Raw genomic sequence first — 17,863 nt, forward strand, 5'->3', positions numbered from 1 at the left:
CAGGGTACGGGAGTGTGGGGTTATATTTCTGGACTAGTAATCCAGGGTACGGGAGTGTGGGGGTTATATTACTGGACTAGTAATCCAGGGTACGGGAGTGTGGGGTTATATTACTGGACTAGTAATCCAGGGTACGGGAGTGTGTGGTTATATTACTGGACTAGTAATCCAGGGTACGGGAGTGTGGGGTTATATTTCTGGACTAGTAATCCAGGGTACGGGAGTGTGGGGTTATATTTCTGGACTAGTAATCCAGGGAACGGGAGTGTGGGGTTATATTACTGGACTAGTAATCCAGGGTACGGGAGTGTGGGGGTTATATTACTGGACTAGTAATCCAGGGTACGGGAGTGTGTGGTTATATTACTGGACTAGTAATCCAGGGTACGGGAGTGTGGGGTTATATTTCTGGAATAGTAATCCAGGGTACGGGAGTGTGGGGTTATATTACTGGACTAGTAATCCAGGGTACGGGAGTGTGGGGTTATATTTCTGGACTAGTAATCCAGGGTACGGGAGTGAGGGGGTTATATTACTGGAATAGTAATCCAGGGTACGGGAGTGTGGGGTTATATTACTGGACTAGTAATCCAGGGTACGGGAGTGTGGGGTTATATTACTGGACTAGTAATCCAGGGTACGGGAGTGTGTGGTTATATTACTGCACTAGTAATCCAGGGTACGGGAGTGTGGGGTTATATTTCTGGAATAGTAATCCAGGGTACGGGAGTGTGGGGTTATATTTCTGGACTAGTAATCCAGGGTACGGGAGTGTGGGGTTATATTTCTGGACTAGTAATCCAGGGTACGGGAGTGTGGGGGTTATATTACTGGACTAGTAATCCAGGGTACGGGAGTGTGGGGGTTATATTTCTGGACTAGTAATCCAGGGTACGGGAGTGTGGGGTTATATTTCTGGAATAGTAATCCAGGGTACGGGAGTGTGGGGTTATATTACTGGACTAGTAATCCAGGGTACGGGAGTGCGGGGGTTATATTTCTGGACTAGTAATCCAGGGTACGGGAGTGTGGGGTTATATTTCTGGAATAGTAATCCAGGGTACGGGAGTGTGGGGTTATATTACTGGACTAGTAATCCAGGGTACGGGAGTGTGGGGTTATATTTCTGGACTAGTAATCCAGGGTACGGGAGTGTGGGGGTTATATTACTGGAATAGTAATCCAGGGTACGGGAGTGTGGGGTTATATTACTGGACTAGTAATCCAGGGTACGGGAGTGTGGGTGTTATATTACTGGACTAGTAATCCAGGCTACGGGAGTGTGGGGTTATATTACTGGACTAGTAATCCAGGGTACGGGAGTGTGGGGTTATATTACTGGACTAGTAATCCAGGGTACGGGAGTGTGGGGTTATATTACTGGACTAGTAATCCAGGGTACGGGAGTGTGGGGTTATATTTCTGGACTAGTAATCCAGGATACGGGAGTGTGGGGGTTATATTACTGGACTAGTAATCCAGGGTACGGGAGTGTGGGGTTATATTACTGGAATAGTAATCCAGGGTACGGGAGTGTGGGGTTATATTACTGGACTAGTAATCCAGGGTACGGGAGTGTGGGGTTATATTTCTGGACTAGTAATCCAGGATACGGGAGTGTGGGGTTATATTACTGGACTAGTAATCCAGGGTACGGGAGTGTGGGGTTATATTACTGGACTAGTAATCCAGGGTACGGGAGTGTGGGGTTATATTACTGGACTAGTAATCCAGGGTACGGGAGTGTGGGGTTATATTACTGGACTAGTAATCCAGGGTACGGGAGTGTGGGGTTATATTACTGGACTAGTAATCCAGGGTACGGGAGTGTGGGGTTATATTTCTGGACTAGTAATCCAGGGTACGGGAGTGTGGGTGTTATATTACTGGACTAGTAATCCAGGCTACGGGAGTGTGGGGTTATATTACTGGACTAGTAATCCAGGGTACGGGAGTGTGGGGTTATATTACTGGACTAGTAATCCAGGGTACAGGAGTGTGGGGTTATATTACTGGAATAGTAATCCAGGGTACGGGAGTGTGGGGTTATATTACTGGACTAGTAATCCAGGGTACGGGAGTGTGGGGTTATATTTCTGGACTAGTAATCCAGGATACGGGAGTGTGGGGGTTATATTACTGGAATTGTAATCCAGGGTACGGGAGTGTGGGGTTATATTTCTGGACTAGTAATCCAGGGTACGGGAGTGTGGGGTTATATTACTGGACTAGTAATCCAGGGTACGGGAGTGTGGGGTTATATTACTGGACTAGTAATCCAGGGTACGGGAGTGTGGGGTTATATTACTGGACTAGTAATCCAGGGTACGGGAGTGTGGGGTTATATTACTGGACTAGTAATCCAGGGTACGGGAGTGTGGGGTTATATTACTGGACTAGTAATCCAGGGTACGGGAGTGTGGGGTTATATTACTGGACTAGTAATCCAGGGTACGGGAGTGTGGGGTTATATTTCTGGACTAGTAATCCAGGGTACGGGAGTGTGGGGGTTATATTACTGGACTAGTAATCCAGGGTACGGGAGTGTGGGGTTATATTACTGGACTAGTAATCCAGGGTACGGGAGTGTGGGGGTTATATTTCTGGACTAGTAATCCAGGGTACGGGAGTGTGGGGTTATATTACTGGAATAGTAATCCAGGGTACGGGAGTGTGGGGTTATATTACTGGACTAGTAATCCAGGGTACGGGAGTGTGGGGGTTATATTTCTGGACTAGTAATCCAGGGTACGGGAGTGTGGGGTTATATTTCTGGACTAGTAATCCAGGGTACGGGAGTGTGGGGTTATATTACTGGACTAGTAATCCAGGGTACGGGAGTGCGGGGATTATATTACTGGACTAGTAATCCAGGGTACGGGAGTGTGGGGGTTATATTACTGGACTAGTAATCCAGGGTACGGGAGTGTGGGGGTTATATTACTGGACTAGTAATCCAGGGTACGGGAGTGTGGGGTTATATTACTGGACTAGTAATCCAGGGTACGGGAGTGTGGGGGTTATATTACTGGACTAGTAATCCAGGGTACGGGAGTGTGGGGTTATATTACTGGACTAGTAATCCAGGGTACGGGAGTGTGGGGGTTATATTACTGGACTAGTAATCCAGGGTACGGGAGTGTGGGGGTTATATTTCTGGACTAGTAATCCAGGGTACGGGAGTGTGGGGTTATATTACTGGACTAGTAATCCAGGGTACGGGAGTGTGGGGTTATATTTCTGGACTAGTAATCCAGGGTACGGGAGTGTGGGGATATATTACTGGACTAGTAATCCAGGGTACGGGAGTGTGGGGTTATATTACTGGACTAGTAATCCAGGGTACGGGAGTGTGGGGGTTATATTTCTGGACTAGTAATCCAGGGTACGGGAGTGTGGGGTTATATTACTGGAATAGTAATCCAGGGTACGGGAGTGTGGGGTTATATTTCTGGACTAGTAATCCAGGGTACGGGAGTGTGGGGTTATATTACTGGACTAGTAATCCAGGGTACGGGAGTGTGGCGTTATATTACTGGACTAGTAATCCCGGGTACGGGAGTGTGGGGTTATATTACTGGACTAGTAATCCAGGGTACGGGAGTGTGGGGTTATATTACTGGACTAGTTATCCAGGGTACGGGAGTGTGGGGGTTATATTACTGGACTAGTAATCCAGGGTACGGGAGTGCGGGGGTTATATTACTGGACTAGTAATCCAGGGTACGGGAGTGCGGGGGTTATATTTCTGGACTAGTAATCCAGGGTACGGGAGTGTGGGGTTATATTACTGGACTAGTAATCCAGGGTACGGGAGTGTGGGGTTATATTACTGGACTAGTAATCCAGGGTACGGGAGTGTGGGGGTTATATTACTGGACTAGTAATCCAGGGTACGGGAGTGTGGGGTTATATTACTGGACTAGTAATCCAGGGTACGGGAGTGTGGGGTTATATTACTGGACTAGTAATCCAGGGTACGGGAGTGTGGGGGTTATATTTCTGGACTAGTAATCCAGGGTACGGGAGTGTGGGGTTACATTTCTGGACTAGTAATCCAGGGTACGGGAGTGTGGGGTTATATTTCTGGACTAGTAATCCAGGGTACGGGAGTGTGGGGTTATATTTCTGGACTAGTAATCCAGGGTACGGGAGTGTGGGGTTATATTTCTGGACTAGTAATCCAGGGTACGGGAGTGTGGGGGTTATATTTCTGGACTAGTAATCCAGGGTACGGGAGTGTGGGGTTATATTTCTGGACTAGTAATCCAGGGTACGGGAGTGTGGGGTTATATTTCTGGACTAGTAATCCAGGGTACGGGAGTGTGGGGTTATATTTCTGGACTAGTAATCCAGGGTACGGGAGTGTGGGGTTATATTTCTGGACTAGTAATCCAGGGTACGGGAGTGTGGGGTTATATTTCTGGACTAGTAATCCAGGGTACGGGAGTGTGGGGGTTATATTTCTGGACTAGTAATCCAGGGTACGGGAGTGTGGGGGTTATATTTCTGGACTAGTAATCCAGGGTACGGGAGTGTGGGGGTTATATTTCTGGACTAGTAATCCAGGGTACGGGAGTGTGGGGTTATATTACTGGACTAGTAATCCAGGGTACGGGAGTGTGGGGTTATATTACTGGACTAGTAATCCAGGGTACGGGAGTGTGGGGTTATATTACTGGACTAGTAATCCAGGGTACGGGAGTGTGGGGTTATATTACTGGAATAGTAATCCAGGGTACGGGAGTGTGGGGTTATATTACTGGAATAGTAATCCAGGGTACGGGAGTGTGGGGTTATATTACTGGACTAGTAATCCAGGGTACGGGAGTGTGGGGTTATATTACTGGACTAGTAATCCAGGGTACGGGAGTGTGGGGTTATATCACTGGACTAGTAATCCAGGGTACGGGAGTGCGGGGGTTATATTACTGGAATAGTAATCCAGGGTACGGGAGTGTGGGGTTATATTTCTGGACTAGTAATCCAGGGTACGGGAGTGTGGGGTTATATTTCTGGACTAGTAATCCAGGGTACGGGAGTGTGGGGGTTATATTACTGGAATAGTAATCCAGGGTACGGGAGTGTGGGGTTATATTACTGGAATAGTAATCCAGGGTACGGGAGTGCGGGGGTTATATTACTGGAATAGTAATCCAGGGTACGGGAGTGCGGGGGTTATATTACTGGAATAGTAATCCAGGGTACGGGAGTGTGGGTGTTATATTTCTGGACTAGTAATCCAGGGTACGGGAGTGTGGGGGTTATATTACTGGACTAGTAATCCAGGGTACGGGAGTGTGGGGCTTATATTACTGGACTAGTAATCCAGGGTACGGGAGTGTGGGGTTATATTACTGGACTAGTAATCCAGGGTACGGGAGTGTGGGGTTATATTACTGGACTAGTAATCCAGGGTACGGGAGTGTGGGGTTATATTACTGGACTAGTAATCCAGGGTACGGGAGTGTGGGGTTATATTACTGGACTAGTAATCCTGGGTACGGGCGTGTGGGGTTATATTACTGGAATAGTAATCCAGGGTACGGGAGTGTGGGGGTTATATTACTGGACTAGTAATCCAGGGTACGGGAGTGTGGGGGTTATATTTCTGGACTAGTAATCCAGGGTACGGGAGTGTGGGGGTTATATTACTGGAATAGTAATCCAGGGTACGGGAGTGTGGGGTTATATTACTGGACTAGTAATCCAGGGTACGGAAGTGTGGGGTTATATTACTGGACTAGTAATCCAGGGTACGGGAGTGTGGGGGTTATATTTCTGGACTAGTAATCCAGGGTACGAGAGTGCGGGCTTATATTACTGGACTAGTAATCCAGGGTACGGGAGTGTGGGGTTATATTACTGGACTAGTAATCCAGGGTACGGGAGTGTGGGGTTATATTACTGGACTAGTAATCCAGGGTACGGGAGTGTGGGGGTTATATTACTGGACTAGTAATCCAGGGTACGGGAGTGTGGGGTTATATTACTGGACTAGTAATCCAGGGTACGGGAGTGTGGGGGTTATATTACTGGACTAGTAATCCAGGGTACGGGAGTGTGGGGTTATATTACTGGACTAGTAATCCAGGGTACGGGAGTGTGGGTTTATATTACTGGACTAGTAATCCAGGGTACGGGAGTGTGGGGTTATATTACTGGAATAGTAATCCAGGGTACGGGAGTGTGGGGGTTATATTTCTGGACTAGTAATCCAGGGTACGGGAGTGCGGGGGTTATATTACTGGACTAGTAATCCAGGGTACGGGAGTGTGGGGGTTATATTTCTGTACTAGTAATCCAGGGTACAGGAGTGCGGGGGTTATATTACTGGACTAGTAATCCAGGGTACGGGAGTGTGGGGGTTATATTACTGGACTAGTAATCCAGGGTACGGGAGTGTGGGGGTTATATTACTGGACTAGTAATCCAGGGTACGGGAGTGCGGGGGTTATATTACTGGAATAGTAATCCAGGGTACGGGAGTGTGGGGTTATATTACTGGACTAGTAATCCAGGGTACGGGAGTGTGGGGCTTATATTACTGGACTAGTAATCCAGGGTACGGGAGTGTGGGGTTATATTACTGGACTAGTAATCCAGGGTACGGGAGTGTGGGGTTATATTACTGGAATAGTAATCCGGTGTACGGGAGTGCGGGGGTTATATTACTGGAATAGTAATCCGGGGTACGGGAGTGCGGGGGTTATATTACTGGACTAGTAATCCAGGGTACGGGAGTGTGGGGGTTATATTACTGGACTAGTAATCCAGGGTACGGGAGTGTGGGGTTATATTACTGGAATAGTAATCCAGGGGACGGGAGTGTGGGGTTATATTACTGGACTAGTAATCCAGGGTACGGGAGTACGGGGTTATATTACTGGACTAGTAATGCAGGGGACGGGAGTGTGGGGGTTATATTACTGGACTAGTAATCCAGGGTACGGAACTGTGGGGGTTATATTACTGGACTAGTAATCCAGGGTACGGGAGTGTGGGGTTATATTACTGGACTAGTAATCCAGGGTACGGGAGTGTGGGGTTATATTTCTGGACTAGTAATCCAGGATACGGGAGTGTGGGGGTTATATTACTGGAATTGTAATCCAGGGTACGGGAGTGTGGGGTTATATTTCTGGACTAGTAATCCAGGGTACGGGAGTGTGGGGTTATATTACTGGACTAGTAATCCAGGGTACGGGAGTGTGGGGTTATATTACTGGACTAGTAATCCAGGGTACGGGAGTGTGGGGTTATATTACTGGACTAGTAATCCAGGGTACGGGAGTGTGGGGTTATATTACTGGACTAGTAATCCAGGGTACGGGAGTGTGGGGTTATATTACTGGACTAGTAATCCAGGGTACGGGAGTGTGGGGTTATATTACTGGACTAGTAATCCAGGGTACGGGAGTGTGGGGTTATATTTCTGGACTAGTAATCCAGGGTACGGGAGTGTGGGGGTTATATTACTGGACTAGTAATCCAGGGTACGGGAGTGTGGGGTTATATTACTGGACTAGTAATCCAGGGTACGGGAGTGTGGGGGTTATATTTCTGGACTAGTAATCCAGGGTACGGGAGTGTGGGGTTATATTACTGGAATAGTAATCCAGGGTACGGGAGTGTGGGGTTATATTACTGGACTAGTAATCCAGGGTACGGGAGTGTGGGGGTTATATTTCTGGACTAGTAATCCAGGGTACGGGAGTGTGGGGTTATATTTCTGGACTAGTAATCCAGGGTACGGGAGTGTGGGGTTATATTACTGGACTAGTAATCCAGGGTACGGGAGTGCGGGGATTATATTACTGGACTAGTAATCCAGGGTACGGGAGTGTGGGGGTTATATTACTGGACTAGTAATCCAGGGTACGGGAGTGTGGGGGTTATATTACTGGACTAGTAATCCAGGGTACGGGAGTGTGGGGTTATATTACTGGACTAGTAATCCAGGGTACGGGAGTGTGGGGGTTATATTACTGGACTAGTAATCCAGGGTACGGGAGTGTGGGGTTATATTACTGGACTAGTAATCCAGGGTACGGGAGTGTGGGGGTTATATTACTGGACTAGTAATCCAGGGTACGGGAGTGTGGGGGTTATATTTCTGGACTAGTAATCCAGGGTACGGGAGTGTGGGGTTATATTACTGGACTAGTAATCCAGGGTACGGGAGTGTGGGGTTATATTTCTGGACTAGTAATCCAGGGTACGGGAGTGTGGGGATATATTACTGGACTAGTAATCCAGGGTACGGGAGTGTGGGGTTATATTACTGGACTAGTAATCCAGGGTACGGGAGTGTGGGGGTTATATTTCTGGACTAGTAATCCAGGGTACGGGAGTGTGGGGTTATATTACTGGAATAGTAATCCAGGGTACGGGAGTGTGGGGTTATATTTCTGGACTAGTAATCCAGGGTACGGGAGTGTGGGGTTATATTACTGGACTAGTAATCCAGGGTACGGGAGTGTGGCGTTATATTACTGGACTAGTAATCCCGGGTACGGGAGTGTGGGGTTATATTACTGGACTAGTAATCCAGGGTACGGGAGTGTGGGGTTATATTACTGGACTAGTTATCCAGGGTACGGGAGTGTGGGGGTTATATTACTGGACTAGTAATCCAGGGTACGGGAGTGCGGGGGTTATATTACTGGACTAGTAATCCAGGGTACGGGAGTGCGGGGGTTATATTTCTGGACTAGTAATCCAGGGTACGGGAGTGTGGGGTTATATTACTGGACTAGTAATCCAGGGTACGGGAGTGTGGGGTTATATTACTGGACTAGTAATCCAGGGTACGGGAGTGTGGGGGTTATATTACTGGACTAGTAATCCAGGGTACGGGAGTGTGGGGTTATATTACTGGACTAGTAATCCAGGGTACGGGAGTGTGGGGTTATATTACTGGACTAGTAATCCAGGGTACGGGAGTGTGGGGGTTATATTTCTGGACTAGTAATCCAGGGTACGGGAGTGTGGGGTTATATTTCTGGACTAGTAATCCAGGGTACGGGAGTGTGGGGTTATATTTCTGGACTAGTAATCCAGGGTACGGGAGTGTGGGGTTATATTTCTGGACTAGTAATCCAGGGTACGGGAGTGTGGGGTTATATTTCTGGACTAGTAATCCAGGGTACGGGAGTGTGGGGGTTATATTTCTGGACTAGTAATCCAGGGTACGGGAGTGTGGGGTTATATTTCTGGACTAGTAATCCAGGGTACGGGAGTGTGGGGTTATATTTCTGGACTAGTAATCCAGGGTACGGGAGTGTGGGGTTATATTTCTGGACTAGTAATCCAGGGTACGGGAGTGTGGGGTTATATTTCTGGACTAGTAATCCAGGGTACGGGAGTGTGGGGTTATATTTCTGGACTAGTAATCCAGGGTACGGGAGTGTGGGGGTTATATTTCTGGACTAGTAATCCAGGGTACGGGAGTGTGGGGGTTATATTTCTGGACTAGTAATCCAGGGTACGGGAGTGTGGGGGTTATATTTCTGGACTAGTAATCCAGGGTACGGGAGTGTGGGGTTATATTACTGGACTAGTAATCCAGGGTACGGGAGTGTGGGGTTATATTACTGGACTAGTAATCCAGGGTACGGGAGTGTGGGGTTATATTACTGGACTAGTAATCCAGGGTACGGGAGTGTGGGGTTATATTACTGGAATAGTAATCCAGGGTACGGGAGTGTGGGGTTATATTACTGGAATAGTAATCCAGGGTACGGGAGTGTGGGGTTATATTACTGGACTAGTAATCCAGGGTACGGGAGTGTGGGGTTATATTACTGGACTAGTAATCCAGGGTACGGGAGTGTGGGGTTATATCACTGGACTAGTAATCCAGGGTACGGGAGTGCGGGGGTTATATTACTGGAATAGTAATCCAGGGTACGGGAGTGTGGGGTTATATTTCTGGACTAGTAATCCAGGGTACGGGAGTGTGGGGTTATATTTCTGGACTAGTAATCCAGGGTACGGGAGTGTGGGGGTTATATTACTGGAATAGTAATCCAGGGTACGGGAGTGTGGGGTTATATTACTGGAATAGTAATCCAGGGTACGGGAGTGCGGGGGTTATATTACTGGAATAGTAATCCAGGGTACGGGAGTGCGGGGGTTATATTACTGGAATAGTAATCCAGGGTACGGGAGTGTGGGTGTTATATTTCTGGACTAGTAATCCAGGGTACGGGAGTGTGGGGGTTATATTACTGGACTAGTAATCCAGGGTACGGGAGTGTGGGGCTTATATTACTGGACTAGTAATCCAGGGTACGGGAGTGTGGGGTTATATTACTGGACTAGTAATCCAGGGTACGGGAGTGTGGGGTTATATTACTGGACTAGTAATCCAGGGTACGGGAGTGTGGGGTTATATTACTGGACTAGTAATCCAGGGTACGGGAGTGTGGGGTTATATTACTGGACTAGTAATCCTGGGTACGGGCGTGTGGGGTTATATTACTGGAATAGTAATCCAGGGTACGGGAGTGTGGGGGTTATATTACTGGACTAGTAATCCAGGGTACGGGAGTGTGGGGGTTATATTTCTGGACTAGTAATCCAGGGTACGGGAGTGTGGGGGTTATATTACTGGAATAGTAATCCAGGGTACGGGAGTGTGGGGTTATATTACTGGACTAGTAATCCAGGGTACGGAAGTGTGGGGTTATATTACTGGACTAGTAATCCAGGGTACGGGAGTGTGGGGGTTATATTTCTGGACTAGTAATCCAGGGTACGAGAGTGCGGGCTTATATTACTGGACTAGTAATCCAGGGTACGGGAGTGTGGGGTTATATTACTGGACTAGTAATCCAGGGTACGGGAGTGTGGGGTTATATTACTGGACTAGTAATCCAGGGTACGGGAGTGTGGGGGTTATATTACTGGACTAGTAATCCAGGGTACGGGAGTGTGGGGTTATATTACTGGACTAGTAATCCAGGGTACGGGAGTGTGGGGGTTATATTACTGGACTAGTAATCCAGGGTACGGGAGTGTGGGGTTATATTACTGGACTAGTAATCCAGGGTACGGGAGTGTGGGTTTATATTACTGGACTAGTAATCCAGGGTACGGGAGTGTGGGGTTATATTACTGGAATAGTAATCCAGGGTACGGGAGTGTGGGGGTTATATTTCTGGACTAGTAATCCAGGGTACGGGAGTGCGGGGGTTATATTACTGGACTAGTAATCCAGGGTACGGGAGTGTGGGGGTTATATTTCTGTACTAGTAATCCAGGGTACAGGAGTGCGGGGGTTATATTACTGGACTAGTAATCCAGGGTACGGGAGTGTGGGGGTTATATTACTGGACTAGTAATCCAGGGTACGGGAGTGTGGGGGTTATATTACTGGACTAGTAATCCAGGGTACGGGAGTGCGGGGGTTATATTACTGGAATAGTAATCCAGGGTACGGGAGTGTGGGGTTATATTACTGGACTAGTAATCCAGGGTACGGGAGTGTGGGGCTTATATTACTGGACTAGTAATCCAGGGTACGGGAGTGTGGGGTTATATTACTGGACTAGTAATCCAGGGTACGGGAGTGTGGGGTTATATTACTGGAATAGTAATCCGGTGTACGGGAGTGCGGGGGTTATATTACTGGAATAGTAATCCGGGGTACGGGAGTGCGGGGGTTATATTACTGGACTAGTAATCCAGGGTACGGGAGTGTGGGGGTTATATTACTGGACTAGTAATCCAGGGTACGGGAGTGTGGGGTTATATTACTGGAATAGTAATCCAGGGGACGGGAGTGTGGGGTTATATTACTGGACTAGTAATCCAGGGTACGGGAGTACGGGGTTATATTACTGGACTAGTAATGCAGGGGACGGGAGTGTGGGGGTTATATTACTGGACTAGTAATCCAGGGTACGGAACTGTGGGGGTTATATTACTGGACTAGTAATCCAGGGTACGGAACTGTGGGGGTTATATTACTGGACTAGTAATGCAGGGTACGGGAGTGTGGGGGTTATATTACTGGACTAGTAATCCAGGGTACGGGAGTGCGGGGTTATATTACTGGACTAGTAATCCAGGGTACGGGAGTGTGGGGGTTATATTGCTGGACTAGTAATGCAGGGTACGGGAGTGTGGGGGTTATATTACTGGACTAGTAATCCAGGGTACGGGAGTGTGGGGGTTATATTACTGGACTAGTAATCCAGGGTACGGGAGTGTGGGTGTTATATTACTGGACTAGTAATGCAGGGTACGGGAGTCTGGGGGTTATATTACTGGACTAGTAATCCAGGGTACGGGAGTCTGGGGGTTATATTACTGGACTAGTAATCCAGGGTACGGGAGAGTGGGGTTATATTACTGGAATAGTAATCCAGGGTACGGGAGTGTGGGTGTTATATTACTGGACTAGTAATCCAGGGTACGGGAGTGTGGGGGTTATATTACTGGAATAGTAATCCAGGGTACGGGAGTGTGGGGTTATATTACTGGACTAGTAATCCAGGGTACGGGAGTGTGGGTGTTATATTACTGGACTAGTAATCCAGGCTACGGGAGTGTGGGGTTATATTTCTGGACTAGTAATCCAGGGTACAGGAGTGTGGGGTTATATTACTGGAATAGTAATCCAGGGTACGGGAGTGTGGGGTTATATTACTGGACTAGTAATCCAGGGTACGGGAGTGTGGGGTTATATTTCTGGACTAGTAATCCAGGGTACGGGAGTGTGGGGGTTATATTACTGGACTAGTAATCCAGGGTACGGGAGTGTGGGGTTATATTACTGGACTAGTAATCCAGGGTACGGGAGTGTGTGGTTATATTACTGGACTAGTAATCCAGGGTACGGGAGTGTGGGGTTATATTTCTGGACTAGTAATCCAGGGTACGGGAGTGTGGGGTTATATTTCTGGACTAGTAATCCAGGGAACGGGAGTGTGGGGTTATATTACTGGACTAGTAATCCAGGGTACGGGAGTGTGGGGGTTATATTACTGGACTAGTAATCCAGGGTACGGGAGTGTGTGGTTATATTACTGGACTAGTAATCCAGGGTACGGGAGTGTGGGGTTATATTTCTGGAATAGTAATCCAGGGTACGGGAGTGTGGGGTTATATTACTGGACTAGTAATCCAGGGTACGGGAGTGTGGGGTTATATTTCTGGACTAGTAATCCAGGGTACGGGAGTGAGGGGGTTATATTACTGGAATAGTAATCCAGGGTACGGGAGTGTGGGGTTATATTACTGGACTAGTAATCCAGGGTACGGGAGTGTGGGGTTATATTACTGGACTAGTAATCCAGGGTACGGGAGTGTGTGGTTATATTACTGCACTAGTAATCCAGGGTACGGGAGTGTGGGGTTATATTTCTGGAATAGTAATCCAGGGTACGGGAGTGTGGGGTTATATTTCTGGACTAGTAATCCAGGGTACGGGAGTGTGGGGTTATATTTCTGGACTAGTAATCCAGGGTACGGGAGTGTGGGGGTTATATTACTGGACTAGTAATCCAGGGTACGGGAGTGTGGGGGTTATATTTCTGGACTAGTAATCCAGGGTACGGGAGTGTGGGGTTATATTTCTGGAATAGTAATCCAGGGTACGGGAGTGTGGGGTTATATTACTGGACTAGTAATCCAGGGTACGGGAGTGCGGGGGTTATATTTCTGGACTAGTAATCCAGGGTACGGGAGTGTGGGGTTATATTTCTGGAATAGTAATCCAGGGTACGGGAGTGTGGGGTTATATTACTGGACTAGTAATCCAGGGTACGGGAGTGTGGGGTTATATTTCTGGACTAGTAATCCAGGGTACGGGAGTGTGGGGGTTATATTACTGGAATAGTAATCCAGGGTACGGGAGTGTGGGGTTATATTACTGGACTAGTAATCCAGGGTACGGGAGTGTGGGTGTTATATTACTGGACTAGTAATCCAGGCTACGGGAGTGTGGGGTTATATTACTGGACTAGTAATCCAGGGTACGGGAGTGTGGGGTTATATTACTGGACTAGTAATCCAGGGTACGGGAGTGTGGGGTTATATTACTGGACTAGTAATCCAGGGTACGGGAGTGTGGGGTTATATTTCTGGACTAGTAATCCAGGATACGGGAGTGTGGGGGTTATATTACTGGACTAGTAATCCAGGGTACGGGAGTGTGGGGTTATATTACTGGAATAGTAATCCAGGGTACGGGAGTGTGGGGTTATATTACTGGACTAGTAATCCAGGGTACGGGAGTGTGGGGTTATATTTCTGGACTAGTAATCCAGGATACGGGAGTGTGGGGTTATATTACTGGACTAGTAATCCAGGGTACGGGAGTGTGGGGTTATATTACTGGACTAGTAATCCAGGGTACGGGAGTGTGGGGTTATATTACTGGACTAGTAATCCAGGGTACGGGAGTGTGGGGTTATATTACTGGACTAGTAATCCAGGGTACGGGAGTGTGGGGTTATATTACTGGACTAGTAATCCAGGGTACGGGAGTGTGGGGTTATATTTCTGGACTAGTAATCCAGGGTACGGGAGTGTGGGTGTTATATTACTGGACTAGTAATCCAGGCTACGGGAGTGTGGGGTTATATTACTGGACTAGTAATCCAGGGTACGGGAGTGTGGGGTTATATTACTGGACTAGTAATCCAGGGTACAGGAGTGTGGGGTTATATTACTGGAATAGTAATCCAGGGTACGGGAGTGTGGGGTTATATTACTGGACTAGTAATCCAGGGTACGGGAGTGTGGGGTTATATTTCTGGACTAGTAATCCAGGATACGGGAGTGTGGGGGTTATATTACTGGAATTGTAATCCAGGGTACGGGAGTGTGGGGTTATATTTCTGGACTAGTAATCCAGGGTACGGGAGTGTGGGGTTATATTACTGGACTAGTAATCCAGGGTACGGGAGTGTGGGGTTATATTACTGGACTAGTAATCCAGGGTACGGGAGTGTGGGGTTATATTACTGGACTAGTAATCCAGGGTACGGGAGTGTGGGGTTATATTACTGGACTAGTAATCCAGGGTACGGGAGTGTGGGGTTATATTACTGGACTAGTAATCCAGGGTACGGGAGTGTGGGGTTATATTACTGGACTAGTAATCCAGGGTACGGGAGTGTGGGGTTATATTTCTGGACTAGTAATCCAGGGTACGGGAGTGTGGGGGTTATATTACTGGACTAGTAATCCAGGGTACGGGAGTGTGGGGTTATATTACTGGACTAGTAATCCAGGGTACGGGAGTGTGGGGGTTATATTTCTGGACTAGTAATCCAGGGTACGGGAGTGTGGGGTTATATTACTGGAATAGTAATCCAGGGTACGGGAGTGTGGGGTTATATTACTGGACTAGTAATCCAGGGTACGGGAGTGTGGGGGTTATATTTCTGGACTAGTAATCCAGGGTACGGGAGTGTGGGGTTATATTTCTGGACTAGTAATCCAGGGTACGGGAGTGTGGGGTTATATTACTGGACTAGTAATCCAGGGTACGGGAGTGCGGGGATTATATTACTGGACTAGTAATCCAGGGTACGGGAGTGTGGGGGTTATATTACTGGACTAGTAATCCAGGGTACGGGAGTGTGGGGGTTATATTACTGGACTAGTAATCCAGGGTACGGGAGTGTGGGGTTATATTACTGGACTAGTAATCCAGGGTACGGGAGTGTGGGGGTTATATTACTGGACTAGTAATCCAGGGTACGGGAGTGTGGGGTTATATTACTGGACTAGTAATCCAGGGTACGGGAGTGTGGGGGTTATATTACTGGACTAGTAATCCAGGGTACGGGAGTGTGGGGGTTATATTTCTGGACTAGTAATCCAGGGTACGGGAGTGTGGGGTTATATTACTGGACTAGTAATCCAGGGTACGGGAGTGTGGGGTTATATTTCTGGACTAGTAATCCAGGGTACGGGAGTGTGGGGATATATTACTGGACTAGTAATCCAGGGTACGGGAGTGTGGGGTTATATTACTGGACTAGTAATCCAGGGTACGGGAGTGTGGGGGTTATATTTCTGGACTAGTAATCCAGGGTACGGGAGTGTGGGGTTATATTACTGGAATAGTAATCCAGGGTACGGGAGTGTGGGGTTATATTTCTGGACTAGTAATCCAGGGTACGGGAGTGTGGGGTTATATTACTGGACTAGTAATCCAGGGTACGGGAGTGTGGCGTTATATTACTGGACTAGTAATCCCGGGTACGGGAGTGTGGGGTTATATTACTGGACTAGTAATCCAGGGTACGGGAGTGTGGGGTTATATTACTGGACTAGTTATCCAGGGTACGGGAGTGTGGGGGTTATATTACTGGACTAGTAATCCAGGGTACGGGAGTGCGGGGGTTATATTACTGGACTAGTAATCCAGGGTACGGGAGTGCGGGGGTTATATTTCTGGACTAGTAATCCAGGGTACGGGAGTGTGGGGTTATATTACTGGACTAGTAATCCAGGGTACGGGAGTGTGGGGTTATATTACTGGACTAGTAATCCAGGGTACGGGAGTGTGGGGGTTATATTACTGGACTAGTAATCCAGGGTACGGGAGTGTGGGGTTATATTACTGGACTAGTAATCCAGGGTACGGGAGTGTGGGGTTATATTACTGGACTAGTAATCCAGGGTACGGGAGTGTGGGGGTTATATTTCTGGACTAGTAATCCAGGGTACGGGAGTGTGGGGTTATATTTCTGGACTAGTAATCCAGGGTACGGGAGTGTGGGGTTATATTTCTGGACTAGTAATCCAGGGTACGGGAGTGTGGGGTTATATTTCTGGACTAGTAATCCAGGGTACGGGAGTGTGGGGTTATATTTCTGGACTAGTAATCCAGGGTACGGGAGTGTGGGGGTTATATTTCTGGACTAGTAATCCAGGGTACGGGAGTGTGGGGTTATATTTCTGGACTAGTAATCCAGGGTACGGGAGTGTGGGGTTATATTTCTGGACTAGTAATCCAGGGTACGGGAGTGTGGGGTTATATTTCTGGACTAGTAATCCAGGGTACGGGAGTGTGGGGTTATATTTCTGGACTAGTAATCCAGGGTACGGGAGTGTGGGGTTATATTTCTGGACTAGTAATCCAGGGTACGGGAGTGTGGGGGTTATATTTCTGGACTAGTAATCCAGGGTACGGGAGTGTGGGGGTTATATTTCTGGACTAGTAATCCAGGGTACGGGAGTGTGGGGGTTATATTTCTGGACTAGTAATCCAGGGTACGGGAGTGTGGGGTTATATTACTGGACTAGTAATCCAGGGTACGGGAGTGTGGGGTTATATTACTGGACTAGTAATCCAGGGTACGGGAGTGTGGGGTTATATTACTGGACTAGTAATCCAGGGTACGGGAGTGTGGGGTTATATTACTGGAATAGTAATCCAGGGTACGGGAGTGTGGGGTTATATTACTGGAATAGTAATCCAGGGTACGGGAGTGTGGGGTTATATTACTGGACTAGTAATCCAGGGTACGGGAGTGTGGGGTTATATTACTGGACTAGTAATCCAGGGTACGGGAGTGTGGGGTTATATCACTGGACTAGTAATCCAGGGTACGGGAGTGCGGGGGTTATATTACTGGAATAGTAATCCAGGGTACGGGAGTGTGGGGTTATATTTCTGGACTAGTAATCCAGGGTACGGGAGTGTGGGGTTATATTTCTGGACTAGTAATCCAGGGTACGGGAGTGTGGGGGTTATATTACTGGAATAGTAATCCAGGGTACGGGAGTGTGGGGTTATATTACTGGAATAGTAATCCAGGGTACGGGAGTGCGGGGGTTATATTACTGGAATAGTAATCCAGGGTACGGGAGTGCGGGGGTTATATTACTGGAA

The sequence above is a fragment of the Mustelus asterias genome, unplaced genomic scaffold (genome assembly GCF_964213995.1).
Source record: "Mustelus asterias unplaced genomic scaffold, sMusAst1.hap1.1 HAP1_SCAFFOLD_1805, whole genome shotgun sequence".
NCBI classification, from domain to species: Eukaryota; Metazoa; Chordata; class Chondrichthyes; order Carcharhiniformes; family Triakidae; genus Mustelus; species Mustelus asterias.